A 14,740-nucleotide genomic window follows, 5' to 3' on the forward strand; every position below is an offset into this window, starting at 1 on the left:
CAAATTGTATTTGTTACAGGTTGGCTCAGGATGTAAGACACGCAGCGTTGTCCAATTGGCAAGGAAGGCTAAGGAGTACAGAGAAAGCACTGGCGTGTGCAGTAGAGGCAGAAAGAAACAGGGTAACTGGTTTGAGACGAGCTCTTAAAAAGAGTTGCATTTATTAATTAATGCTGTTGGCAGCAAAATCACTGCTTTGACTCTGCCAACACACTGCTGGTTCACTAGGCGGTAACACTTAGACCGCACAGCGTGTTACTGCCTGGAGCACACGGAGGGACTCTGACAATCTTGCAACCAGTAAGAATCGAGCTGGAATGGGTTATTAATGCACCTCAAACGCTGACATCTGTCACTGGCTTGGAGCATTCTCCAGACTGCAGAATGGTTTTAATCCCCCCCCCTCCAATTAGAACATATGCAAATATTTCTTATCGGTTTTTCCATCTTGAGCTGATGGGACCTGGCGAGAGGGGGTGGAATTCAGAGACAGCAGTCTGTTAGTGCCCGGCACAATGATTTAACAGAAGATAAGGTTCCTGATCCCGTGCTCCAAGTGAGCGCGTGGAGGGCCCCAATAGCACAGTCTGATTCCACTCACAATGCAGGCACTCCCAAATATTCCCCAAGAGTTCATGGGCCATTTATGTGTGTGGCCCCTTTAATTTTTTGGTTACACTGCCACTCAGAGACTTGGTGACTCATCTTGTGTGCAGCCTGTTTGGGTTCTGCAAGCAACACAGTTTAGAGGGAACATTGCTCCCAATGAGGTGTGCTCTCCACCACAAGTTCCAGATCCACCAGGAATCTAAGGTCGGAATTGCCCCCCCCAGCCACACAACCCACAATCGTTCTCCCCCCCCCTTTCCCATTTCTCCTAACATAGTTCTTACCACCTCTCACCTAAGGTGCACTGTGATGACTTCCATCAGGCCATTGAGGTTGGCCTATTGGACTATGAAGTTAAAGTTTATTTATTAGTCGCAAGTAGGCTTACATTCACACTGTAATGAAGAGCTAAATTGAGTTATCATAAGAACACAAAGAGGAGGACACCATTCAGCCCCTCGAGTTTGTTTCAAGTTTATTTATTGTTGTCACAAGTAAGGCTTACGTTAACACTGCAGTGAAGTCACTGTGAAAATCCCCTAGTCGCCACACTCCAGCGTCTGTTCGGGTACACGGGAGAATTTAGCATGGCCAATGCACCCTAACCGGCACATCTTTGGACTGTGGGAGGAAACCGGACCACTCCGAGGAAACGCACGCAGACACGGGGAGAATGTGCAAACTCCACACAGACAGTGACCCAAGCCGGGAATCGAACCTGGGTCCCTGGCGCTGTGAGGCAGCAGTGCTAACCACTGTGCCAACGTGCCGCCCTGATTAAGGAGCTCCCTGATTAAGGATCCAATTGATGGGCCAATCAGGGAGTCTTTGCCTTGTACTAAACTGCGAGTGTCAGTTCCTCTGACAGCCCCGGAGATTGACTGCTGACTGATAGCACTCTGTGTACTGCTGTTAGAGTTTGTAAATAATGGTATTTTAGTGGAGGGACTTCTGCCTCCACAGACTTATTACATCAGCGCCAGGGATCCAGGTTCAATTCTGGCCTCGGATGACTGTGTGGAGTTTACACATTCTCCTTGTGTCTGAGTGGGTTTCCCCCGGGTGCTCCAGTTTCCTCCCACACTCCAAAGATGTGCGGGTTGTGTGGATTGGCCATGCTAAATTGCTGCTTAGTATCCGGGGGACTAGCTGGGTAAATACATCGGGTTACAGGGGATAGGGCCTGGACGGGATTGTTGTCGGTGCAGGCTCGATGGGCCCAATGGCCTCCTTTACGCTGTAGGGGTTCTATGATGACCCTATGATAGAGGGGCTTGAAAAGAATGATGTGAATTCTCAGTAATTTATTTCTTGCTAGAGATCATGTTTAGGTTTTTGGAACCAAACTGGATATGACCTTGTTACTATTCCTGATTAATGTGTTTTCTTTTCAAATCAATCCAGTCTTGATGGTGGCCTGGCCAACGGGATTTGGCTCTTCTGAAGTAAATCAGAAACAAACCCTGGCGATTAAGACTGAACACATTGTGATGTAGGTCACTTACCTGAACTGGAAAAATCAAAGCCAATGTATTTGTCCGAATCTAATTACAGGATCGGTGTTACTCTGCGCAATATTCTTCTGCCTCAAATGTACTGTGGAAATAAAAAAAAAAAAAAAATGTCATTTAAATCAAAATCATAAGCGGGATTTTACAGTTTCGCTCGGAATGTTAACCGGAAATTCCCGCCCGAGGTCAACGGAGATTTCCGTTGTGGAACCCTCGCCTGCGCTGATTCCGTGGCGGGCAAGGTGGTAGACTTCCGGCCCATTTGTTCCCCAACTCCCAGCCTCGCACTCAGATCCCACTCCATGGATGCATTCTGACTTACTCATCAAATGTGGACATGAAACTTTTCTAACTTCAATGAAGAGCTAAATTGAGTTATCATAAGAACATAAAGAGGAGGACACCATTCAGCTCCTCAAGTTTGTTTCAAGTTTATTTATTGTTGTCACAAGTAAGGCTTACATTAACACTGCAATGAAGTTACTGTGAAAATCCCCTAGTCGCCACACTCCGGCGTCTGTTCGGGTACACCGAGAGGGAATTTAACAAGGCCAATGCACCTAACCAGCATGTCCTTCGGAGGTAACCAGAGCACCTGGAGGAAACCCACGCAGACACGGGGAGAATGTGCAGACTCCACACAGGTTAGTCAGGAATCGAACCCAGGCACCTAACTGAGGCAGCAATGCTAACCACTTGCCACCGTGCTGCCCATTCAATGCGATCATGAGTGATTTCCCATCTCAACTCCATTTCTCTGCCCTCTCCTCATATCCCCTGTTTCCCTAAGGGATTACAAATCTATCAATCATGAACAAACTCAATGATGGAAACATGCACAGCCCTCTAAGTAAACAACTCCAAAGATTCATAATCCTTTGAGTGAAGAAATTTCTCTCTAACTCAGTCCTAAATGGCTGACCCTTTATTCTGAGCCACTGTCTCCCGTTCCTGGATTCCCCAGCCAAAGGAAACAACTTCTCATTTTCTGTTCTCTCAAAATCAATGCTAATTTGGTATATGAGCGTTCCAATCTAGTGAACCTTCACTGCAGGGTGTAAACCAGTGAACAAGCCAATCCGTCAAATTCCCAATGGACAGGACAGACTAAAGTTAGCTCCAGTAACTCAGGATGTTAGAATAGGTATTGGATTTAATGTGGTACTGAGGTCAGCGGGGAAGAATTAGTTGCTCATTTTTGTCTTTCATTTGTTTTTATTCTTTCATGGGATGCGGATGTCACCAGCCAGGCCACCAGTTTCTGCCTTTACTCTTGAGAAGCTGAATAATTGTAGCTGGCTTGACTACATGTAGAATCGGAAGGCATGATGGGTTAGCTAAAAATTGACTGCATTCCTGAAGGGTACACAATGCAGGCAAACAACAGCATAACAGCAGCTGCAAGGATCGTTTTTCTAAGAGGGAGAAAGCCTGCGAAAAACACTTCCAATAACGAGATAAGGGTTGAAATATATTTTGCGTTCAGTTCAGTCCAGTTCAAGAACCTGGCTGGGAAAGCAGTCTCCAAGTCCGCTTTTCTTTGCTTCTGTCACATTATTTTTTTTAAAAGTTCTTTTCAATAAAAGAAAACCACTTTAAAACTCGTACCAGTGCTGTCCCCGTCTCTTCAAACGAATGAATGGACCCAACACCCACATACAAATCATTAACTACATTGTGAATAGCTGGGACCCAAGTACTGATTCTTGCTCCACTAGTCACAGCCCACCAAAGGGAGAATGACCCATTAATTCCTACTCTCTACTTTCTGCCCATCAGCCAATCCTTAATCCATGATAGCATCTTACCTCCAATCTCAGCTGCTTTAATTTCGCTTACTGCAACTGGGAGGCAGCCAGCTTGCTAACTGCTGACTAACACTGCAAAAGAAACTACAAGTTAAGGTTAAAGTTTATTAAAAGGCTAAGTGCAAAGCTTCACTAAATTTTGGAAAGAGATCGACCTTCATAGTTCCCTCACACCAAATTCCAAGAGAGCGATTTTACCAAAAATATTCCGATCATATAATCGACTGTGCAGTAGGAGGCCATTCGGCCCATCGAGCCTGCACTGATAACAATCTCACCTAGATCCAATCCCCGTAACCCCACATATCTACCCTCCTAATCCCCCTGACACTAAGGGGCAACTTAGCATGAACAATCAACCCAACCCGCACATCCTTGGATGTGGGAGGAAACCGGAGCAGCGGGAGGAAACCCACGCAGACATGGGGAGAACATGCAAACTCCACACAGGCAGCTACCTGTGGCCGGAATTGAACTCGGATTCCCGGTGCTGTGAGGCAGCAGTGCTAATCACTGTGCCACCATGATGAATGAGCGTAAAAACAGAAGTGAATCGCATCCATTTTTTAGGCTAATTCCTAGATGCAATCATATGGCACTTCGAAAAAAAAACCAGCCCAAATATGATGCCCACCAGTAGGGGGACTGGGCGGAGCCTATTCACGCCGGGAATCAGGACGCTGAGCTTCAGGGGCGCCATTGCGCAGGCGTCCCGATCTCCCAGTGCATTGTGTACAAGTTTGCACCGTCCCCCAGACATCTAACTCCACCCACCCCCGATCACCCCATGGACAATGTCCCATCCTCCAATCTTCACCCCTGATTGTTGCCCCCCCCGATCACCCCAATTCCACTGCCCCACCTTCCAATCTCTATCTCCAATCGGTGACCCTCCCAATCGCCACCCCAGTTGATTCCCACCCGGCCCCCCCAATCACTGCTCCCGTAATGCAGAATATTCCCCTTTCCCTCCATTCCCCGTACAGAGCACCTCCCCCGACCCAGTCATGGCCCCACTGCCCGTCATGCACCCGTCCCATCAGGACCCACTCCCTAATTCAAAAGCATCCCCTTGTACACACAACACATAAGATTCTAAGCTGTTTTCAGTGTATTATACCGCTTAAACATGTTGCAGTGTGACACAAAGTTCTGACTGTACAATCTCCACCCCTGCAACAGTGTGCACGTTATGTAAATATAACAAAATCAAACTTAGCGGCATCCTTATCATCTCACCAACCCATCACGCTTCTGTCTACATCAATGGGGACAAAGTAGAAATGGTTAAGAGCTTCAGGTTTTTAGGTGTCCAGATCACAACAACCTGTCCTGGTCCCTCCATGTGGATACTATAGTTAAGAAAGCCCACCAACACCTTTACTTTCTTAGAAGACTAAGGAAATTTGGCATGTCAGCTATGACTCTCAGCAACTTCTACAGATGCACCATAGAAAAGCATTCTTTCTGGTTATATCACAGCTTGGTATGGCTCCTGCTCTGCCGAAGACTGCAAAAAACTACAAAGAGTCGTGAATGGAGCCCAGTCCATCACGCAAACTAACCTCGCATCCATTGACTCTGTCTACACTTCCCGCTGCCACGGAAAAGCAGCCAGTATAATTAAGGACCTCACGGACATACTCTCTTCCACCTTCTTCCATTGGGTATAAGATACAAAAGTCTGAGGTCATGTACCAACCGACTCAAGAACAGCTTCTTCCCTGCTGCCATCAGACTTTTGAAAGCATCTACCTCGCATTAAGTTAATCTTTCTCTACACCCTAGCTCTGTAACACTACATTCTGCACTCTCTCCTTCCCTTCTCTATGTACAGTATGCTTTGTCTGTATAGCGTGCAAGAAACAATACTTTTCACTGCATACAAATACATATGATAATAATAAATTCAAAAATTATCTCACAGTTATAAAGAGATCAGATAATGAACTTACAGTGACAGATTCAAGACTGAGAGATCAGCAAACTCAGAGTCAATGGTTTTGCAGTCCTGACGCACCCCTCCACCGCCACCAGCCAATCGCATGGCTGATGTTTTTGCAACAGGCATGATAGATAGTGGGAGGATGCATTGGGAAGCTTTGATTTTTAACACCGACATCAGCTACACACATTGCAACACCAACATCCAGTTGCCGTAAATCTATTCCCCAGCGGCTCACACACGCAGATTGTGATAGGAATTTTGTCTAAACAATAGCCAGATTATGTAAAGGCAAGCTGGTTCCCACACAAACATCTGACAGCAACAGACTCCGATCCCTGGTGCCTTGGAAAAATCTTTCCCAGGCTGAATTGGAAGGCCTCTCGTAGAGTTCATCGCAGATTGTTCCCTCACCCCTTAACCTGTTCCCGGCCAAATAGACAGCAGCACAGTGAGTAACTCTCATTTTTCATTATGAATAATAATCCTGTACACAGTGAGTGACCCTTACCCTGCTGAATAAACAGTGACTCTGTACAGTTACACAGTGAGTGATCCTTACCCTGCTGAATAAACAGTGACTCTGTACAGTTACACAGTGAGTGATCCTTACCCTGCTGAATAAACAGTGAACTCTGTACAGTTACACAGTGAGTGATCCTTACCCTGAATAAACAGTGACTCTGTACAGTTACACAGCAAGTGATCCTTACCCTGCTGAATAAACAGTGACTCTGTACAGTTATACAGTGAGTGATCCTTACCCTGCTGAATAAACAGTGACTCTGTACAGTTACACAGTGAGTGATCCTTACCCTGAATAAACAGTGACTCAGTACAGTTACACAGTGAGTAATCCTTACCCTGCTGAATAAACAGTGACTCTGTACAGTTACACAGTGAATGATCCTTACCCTGAATAAACAGTGACTCTGTACAGTTACACAGTGAGTGATCCTTACCCTGAATAAACAGTGACTCAGTACAGTTACACAGTGAGTAATCCTTACCCTGCTGAATAAACAGTGACTCTGTACAGTTACACAGTGAATGATCCTTACCCTGAATAAACAGTGACTCTGTAGTTACACAGTGAATGATCCTTACCCTGAATAAACAGTGACTCAGTACAGTTACACAGTGAGTGATCCTTACCCTGCTGAATAAACAGTGACTCTGTACAGTTACACAGTGGGTGATCCTTACCCTGGATAAACAGTGACTCTGTACAGTTACACAGTGAGTGATCCTTACCCTGCTGAATAAACAGTGACTCTGTACAGTTACACAGTGAGTGATCCTTACCCTGCTGAATAAACAGTGACTCTGTACAGTTACACAGTGAGTCACCCTTAGCTTGTATAAACAGTGACTGTACAGTTACCCAGTGAGTGATCCTTACCCTGAATAAACAGTGACTCTGTACAGTTACACAGTGAGTGACCCTTACCCTGCTGAATAAACAGTGTCTCTGTACAGTTACACAGTGAGTGATCCTTACCCTGCTGAATAAACAGTGACTCCGTACAGTTACACAGTGAGTGATCCTTACCCTGAATAAACAGTGACTCTGTACAGTTACAGTGAGTGATCCTTACCCTGCTGAATAAACAGTGACTCTGTACAGTTACAGTGAGTGATCCTTACCCTGAATAAACAGTGACTCTGTACAGTTACACAGTGAGTGATCCTTACCCTGAATAAACAGTGACTCTGTACAGTTACACAGAGAGTGATCCTTACCCTGAATAAAGAGTGACTCTGTACAGTTACAGTGAGTGATCCTTACCCTGCTGAATAAACAGTGACTCTGTACAGTTACACAGTGAGTGATCCTTACCCTGAGTAAACTGTGTCTCTGTACAGTTACACAGAGAATGATTCTTACCCTGAATAAACAGTGACTCTGTACAGATATACCAAGAAAGATTTTGCATTTATATAGTGTTTTCTTGACAATGCAGTTGCATTACAGCCAATAAAATGCTTTTGAAGTTTAATAAGCTTTGGAGTGAGGTCCAGCAGCTTTTCAATGAGATGTTAAAACAATGGCCTCTTGGGTGGATGTGAAAGATCCTACATTACTCTCTCTGGGAGCATATTAAATCCTTGTGCTACACGACGACAGTAAACGAGCTCAGCATGTTAACCAGCTTGCTCAGGAAGCCTACCCACCACATCATGATAGTTTGACAGTCACGGTGAAACACTGCCTTCCACTGATCACCACCCCCCTTTCCCTGCTCCAACTCAAACCCACCCCCACAGCCGTGCTCTCTCATTGCTTCAGGGGACCCGACCTTGCGCAGTTTCCTGCATCACAACATTGTACGACATAGTTCATTGGCTGTAAATCATTTTGGGTCAGCCTGAGGTTGAGAACGGTGCTTTATAAATGCAATTTCTTTGCTTCATTCCTTTCCAGAGGAACTAAAGGGGAGAGATTCCCAGCTCTGTGTTTCCCGCTGACGGGAGGTGGCTGGCGATGGGATTGTTGCGTCTCGCTGCTGTCAGTGGGAATTCCCATTGATGACACCCCATGCTGGCGGGAAATCCGCGGGCGGGGGGTGGGGGTGGGTGGGGGGGAGCTGCCGGCGGGACTGGAGAATCCGGCGTGAACGGCCGGAGAATTCCAGCCATGATCTTTGAAAATGTTGGGGAGGAGCCGGCAGATACAAACTCCGAATCAAAATTTCGAATTCAATAGCACATTTCCATCTTGACTACTTAATTTCTATCCCAGGAATATTCCAGCAAGAGAAAATAAATCTCCATGATTCTACTTTGAGCAAAATCCAGAAAGAAAATGCATTGAGGGTCTTTTGAACTAAGTTGTGCCCGTTTCGCTTTCCAATTGGTTGCAGGAACTTGTCAAGTGGCCAATGACAAGACGTCGGTGGCAGAAGGTCATGTGATGTGCCCTCCCGGAATAGATGCATCCCAAAGTTGGCAACCCAGGGTGCTCTGACCTGCCGCGCCGTGCTTCCAACCCTGCATTCAACACGGACGCAGGCATTAGCCATCGGCATTGCCCATGCCAGTAGGGCACACCCACACGGTGGCTCTGAATGGGATCTGATTGCGCGACAGCAGTGCCATCTGACATTCCGATGACCGCTTTGTCGGACAATGGTGCTTTGTTGGGTATCAGAACAAGAACAGCATGTTACTACTGTGTTGATGTTCAATGTCGTAACAGAGGCCCTGTCTTTGGAATATGTTTTTCTGAGAATTCAGTTGGGGTGGGGGGGCTGGGGAAAGCACTGCTTTCATTTTTAGTTGAATAGAAAACCAGTTCTGTTTGGCTCCTCTGACCGTTCCCTTCCCCTCTGCAATTCTCTGGATGATTCCACAGGATGTATACAGGCCCCTTGACGCGAGCAGGCCAAACCTGTAAAACTGTGCAAGATTTGCACAGACTTGTACATTAATGTTGATGTTCAAAGGGATGAGGGGCATTGATGGGGAAATGGTTTCAGAGAACAAGGAAAATTACAACACAGGAACAGGCCCTTTGGCCTTCCAAGCCTGCATCAACCATGCTGCCCATCTGAATTAAAACCCTCTACCCTTCCGGGGACCATATCCCTCCATTCCCATCCTATTCATGTATTTGTCCAGACGCCCCTTAAAAGTCACTGTTGTATCTGCTTCCACTACCTGCCCCGTCAGCAAGTTCCAGGCACCCATCACCCTCTGTGTAAAAAACTTGCCTCGTACATCTCGTTTAAATCTTGCCCCTCACACCTTAAACCTATGCCCCTTTATAATTGACTCTTCCACCCTGGGAAAAAGTTTCTGACTATCCACTCTGTCCATGCCCCTCATAATCTTGTAGTCTTCTATCAGGTCGCCCCTTAACCTCTGTCGTTCCAGTGAGAACAAACCAAGTTTCTCCAACCTCTCCTCATAGCTAATGCCCTCCAGGAAACATCCCTCTCCAAAGCCTCCATATCCTTCTGGCAGTGTGGCGACCAGAATTGAACACTATATTCCAAGTGCGGCCTAACTAAGGTCCTATAAAACTGCAACATAACTTGCCAATTTTTAAACTCAATGCCCCGGCTGATGAAGACAAGCATGCCGTATGCCTTCTTGACTACCTTCTCCACCTGCGTTGCCACTTTCAGTGACCTGTGTACCTGTACACCCAGACCCCTCTGCCTATCAATACTCTTAAGGGTTCTGCCAAACGTTTCCACTGGTAGGAGTGTCAGCAACTAGATGACTCAAATTTAAGATCATGGAAACATAGAAACATAGAAACTAGTGAAGGAGGAAATTTTCCAGAAAACCATATTTGTATCATCAAACATATTTTTAGTGGACTAATTGGCACCACTCATAACGGGCCAACAATGCAGAGGGGCACCCCCGGATGGATATTCAATCGGGTCTCCCCCTGCACAGCTGAGAGACTCACGAATTTCAGAAACTACGGAAGATCCCTAATCTGCCTAGCAACAGCACGTAGCTGCATTTTTTAAACTGGCCAAGGCAGACATAAAAATCTGATAAACTAAGAGATAAGGATAAAAGGTTAAGAATGAAGTACCCCAGACACCCAACAGGACAGGATGACATTAACACTCAATCTCACAAGCAGGAAACACAGACACGGAACAATAGGATCAATTTAAATAAGAGGACACATAGAGATGGTAATGGAAAACGCATTTAGACACCGGGGCAGGACCAAGTAATCCCATTAACACGAACACACACCATACAAATGCTAATCCATGAAACTTCCTAGGGACTTTTGAAACTGACAGACCACTTTATACATTGTGTAAAAAAAGGCATAATCAAATGTTCCCGCGCGAATTTTGGATCCCTATAAAGATCCAGAGCTGATGTGATTTAATTGAGATCAACGTGGCCAAGCCACTGTTTCTGAGCTGGCTACGGGGGTCTCCCTGGGATCCCAGTAATTGTACAATAAAGACACGCTTTGAACCTTGATTTGCGACTCAACTTCTATTCTGCACTGGTAAGGGATATTTCCCTACAACAAAATGGCGTAGTCACGGCAGGATTTGATATCTGACTTCTGACTGATGGCCACAGTTTGAAAGTCGGGATCAAATTTAAACGAATCTGATACAAATCCAGAGCAGTCAAAGGCGAGTGCAGGTCTCCGTTCAAAGTGAGGTACCTTTAAGGGTTAGGGTTTGTCTGTTTTAAGTATTGTTGTCTTGTAGAACTGTATAATCTTGCCTAAGTTTTTAAATTGAAACAGAAGTCCGCACTAAAGAGGTACAGGTCAGAACGACCGCGTGGAAAAAGGTAAGTAACTTTTAACTTTAATAGGAGTAAAGGACCAGAGGTAAAGATAACAGGTTTTGGGCTATTTGATAACAGGAATTAAGACTAATATAAAGATAAGTACCGCATGCAGAACTAATTGGTGTAACTAACCCAGGATTGTAAATGAAACCGCTGTCTGTGCCAAGGCAATAGGACAAGGGAGTGCTTGACTCAAGGTGCCCTACCCTAAACTGGACGTTAAGAGGAGAAATCTCCCACGCTAAGGTTGGGTTTTGAAGCGGGCGCTAAGAGGTACAGGCACTCAGGGTGCAAGGCACGGACAGTGTAAATCGGGTAACAACACTGACTCTGAAGGGACGAACAACCTCAGAGTCGATACAGTTACTAACTATAACAGGGGCTTTGATAACAGAATACATGTGTGTAAGTGTTGAGGAAAAGGGGACCCGATCCATCCTGACCAAGAGACACGACGACGGAGGATCCATTAGGGACCCGGGCGGAGTTTGATAACCTTGTTCGTCTGTAGGGAACACCACAGCCCATAGCAGGATACCCGGTTTTGGGGTAACGGATCAACCCTGCTAGTGGGGGTGGTGGCCGAGCGGGAGGCGTTGTACTTAGAGGGGCTGGGAACAGGGGCGGACAAACCCACTAAACAACCAGCACACATCCCAATAAGACAACACAAAATAGTCCAAGCGTGAGGTGTCAGGAATAGTTGGGGGAGCCCAGGGGAAAGAGACCCACTGGAACCTCACTACGAGGCCCTACAGCAATACAGACGGTGCTGGGGCAGTATCAGTGACAGGAGATAAGGGAGAGAGTTGAGGCACTTTTACTGTAGCAGCCAGCATACGGGGGTTGCAGGACTGCTAGACAGAAAAATGGCAGACCACGTTGTTAAGGGAGAAACTGCAGTAGCTCTCATTTTGAAGTATCTGTTAGCCAGAGAAGCGATTGTTGCAAAGATGAAACGGAACGGGTGGAACGCATCACAAACTTTAGAAGATCAAAGAAAGTGGGTAGACGGAGTTAAACGGGACAAAACAAAAGTAATGGGAGTAATATTAGTGACCCAGTTAGCTGGACTAATTGAGGAAGTAAATGCCTCAATGGAGGAGAGACACAAAGAGACAGAACAAATTAAAGTATTACAGGAGAGAGTGAGGGAATTAGAATACAGAAACCACACTGCGGAGATAACGCAGAGATCAGAGGAAACGGACCCTCGGCGCCCATACGAGTCAGTGCAGAAACATACAGCCACTCCAGCATCAAAAGAAAACATAGACAATTATAATCTAGCGCCAGTCACGAGAGGAGGGACGTTAGCACAACCAAAGGCAACCTATAAGCCTTTTACGCCAGGGGAAAGGCAGCAGATGGATAGGAGAGATCTTAGTTTTTGTATTTCAGTGTGTTTGTGAGATCTGGTAGCTTGTCGAATGTAGGTGGTTGTTGTTGTAATTAGATTGAGAGCAGGGAGCTCTTTGTTCCTGTGGAATGTTTGCTACAGGCAGTGGGTGCAGTACATTGCACCTTGGTTTAGCCTCAGGGGGCTGGGAGAGTGTTAAAACTGTTAAAGATTAAAGTGATAGGATTTCTTGAATTTACTTCTGCTTTGGGTTAATTACAGTTTGGAAGAAAGAAGAATAAAAGCGATTGTCTTAATCAATGTTCTGTATTCTCTTTGAACGTTTTACACTCATCCCAGTCTGAAATGATAAGTTTGAATGAAAAAGGATGTACTGTGGAATGACTTTTGGAAGCTTCCATGTGTATGTGTGTGTGTGTTTAAACAAAGTGGTTGCGTGGATGCTTTGTTGTTGTTTGTTTTAATGTTAAGAAAGGATTTAAACCTTGGAAGGAAGCATGTGCTCTTTCCTTTGTCTTGAAGTAGAAATTATAAGAGTTAGTTGAGGAGTTAAGAGAAGAAAATAAGTTATTTTGTGGAAAGGTAGAAAAGCAGGAACAAAAGACTGAGGTCTATGAATTAGTTTAAAGTGTATCAAGTCAGTGAAATACAGTATTAATCGCAGAATATCGCGATTTGCGAACGTCAGATAGTTTAGTATTCTGAACTAGTTAAAATTATGTACTGCCGTCAGAATTTCATGAGCCATCAAGGTTCAAGGTTTGCCAAATATAAAAGCACTGCAAAGCTTAAAACCTAGCCAGTTAAGAAACCAAAATGTTCCTAATCAAATAACTGGTATGTATTGTACCTGCTTTGATTTTGATTCGGCGCCTGTTACTTTTCCTAGAGTGCGGGGGTTTCGATCTGGAGCTCAGTTTAAAAAAAAGAAACGGCTTAAATTAAAAGGGTTTGGATATCACGGGTACGATGTGTAAAGTGGTATGATACAACTGCCGCTTGATTATTTTCATTATACAGTATAGCACTGCCATATAGACACAAGAATAACATCAAATCCTGAAAAGCCTTAACCAACTTTGTATGATATATTCATATACTATATTGGGCATTGATAAAGACATAATTATTTTGTGAAGTACTGTGGTGTAGCGCTTGCACGCAAACAAATGATCAAATTAGAGATAGTGTAAGAGTACTCATATAAAGATCGGAACTGTATGGCATGTGATTTTAATGGGGAAAGCGATGTCTTTTGATAAGATTACATACAAATGAATGGATGTCCAATTGCAGCCAAAAAAGGCCAGTACAAAGTGTTATTTAATTCACACTAAGCTTGCTATGGATGGGGGATGCCAATTCAAGTTGATTCGGACCAGGGAACACATTTCACAGGAAAGGTTCTGAAAAACATTTGCCAACTATTAGGAATAAAACAAAAATTTCACATCCCCTATCACCCACAAAGTTCCGGGATGGTGGAGAGGATGAATCGGACTCTAAAAATAACAATGGCAAAAGCAATGCAATCCTCAGGTAGAAATTGGACAGAAGTCCTACCTGCAGTTCTGATGAGGCTTAGGGCGACCACAAATCGAACTACTGGCTTGACTCCATACGAGCTGATGACCGGGCGAGCAATGCACTTACCCGAAAACATTATTACAGGCTGGACAGATGTGGGTCCGATAAAAGATAGGATCCGACAATACATCCGAGACCTTAGCACTCAATTGAAGGGGATGCGCCGGTCCGTAATTTCTAATCAGGCACAGGTCGACGCAGAGGGGGACTCAGAAATATTACCAGAAGTCCCAAAGGCCGGGAGCCGGGTATTAACAAAAGTGCTTCCTGCAAAACCAGGATTTGCCCCAAGATGGCACGGACCTTACGAGGTCATTATTAGCGGAGATACCTGTGCCTGTATAGATATAAGGGGACAGGGGGTCTGGAAACACTGGACCCAATTAAAACTATATGAGGACAAATGAACTAAAAAATACCGTTTTGCTCATTCAACTTCCACAGGAACCAGGACCAGATCTACTATCAAGACGTCGGAACCAACTACTTTTAATTTAATTGCCTGTTTATTTTCTGTATATACTGTAATTGTAAAATACTGTTGAAAAAAAAAAAGAGCGATATGGGAACAGGGACATATCTGATAATAACCCTGACCATTGTAAATACACTCCAACATATGGGGGTTAGG

General features: G+C 45.0%; 1 protein-coding gene across 1 annotated transcript in view; it reads right to left on the reverse strand.

Annotated features, from left to right (window-relative positions):
• Nucleotides 1-14,740, reverse strand: part of nfasca (neurofascin homolog (chicken) a) — a 279,787-nt gene that overhangs the window by 179,187 nt on the left and 85,860 nt on the right. Inside the window, exon 3 of the mRNA XM_078242069.1 lies at nucleotides 2,115-2,205. The gene's annotated coding sequence lies outside the window, so the exon portion shown is untranslated. The remainder of the gene's footprint in view (nucleotides 1-2,114; nucleotides 2,206-14,740) is intronic.

The sequence above is a fragment of the Mustelus asterias genome, chromosome 25 (assembly GCF_964213995.1).
Source record: "Mustelus asterias chromosome 25, sMusAst1.hap1.1, whole genome shotgun sequence".
Taxonomy (NCBI): Eukaryota; Metazoa; Chordata; class Chondrichthyes; order Carcharhiniformes; family Triakidae; genus Mustelus; species Mustelus asterias.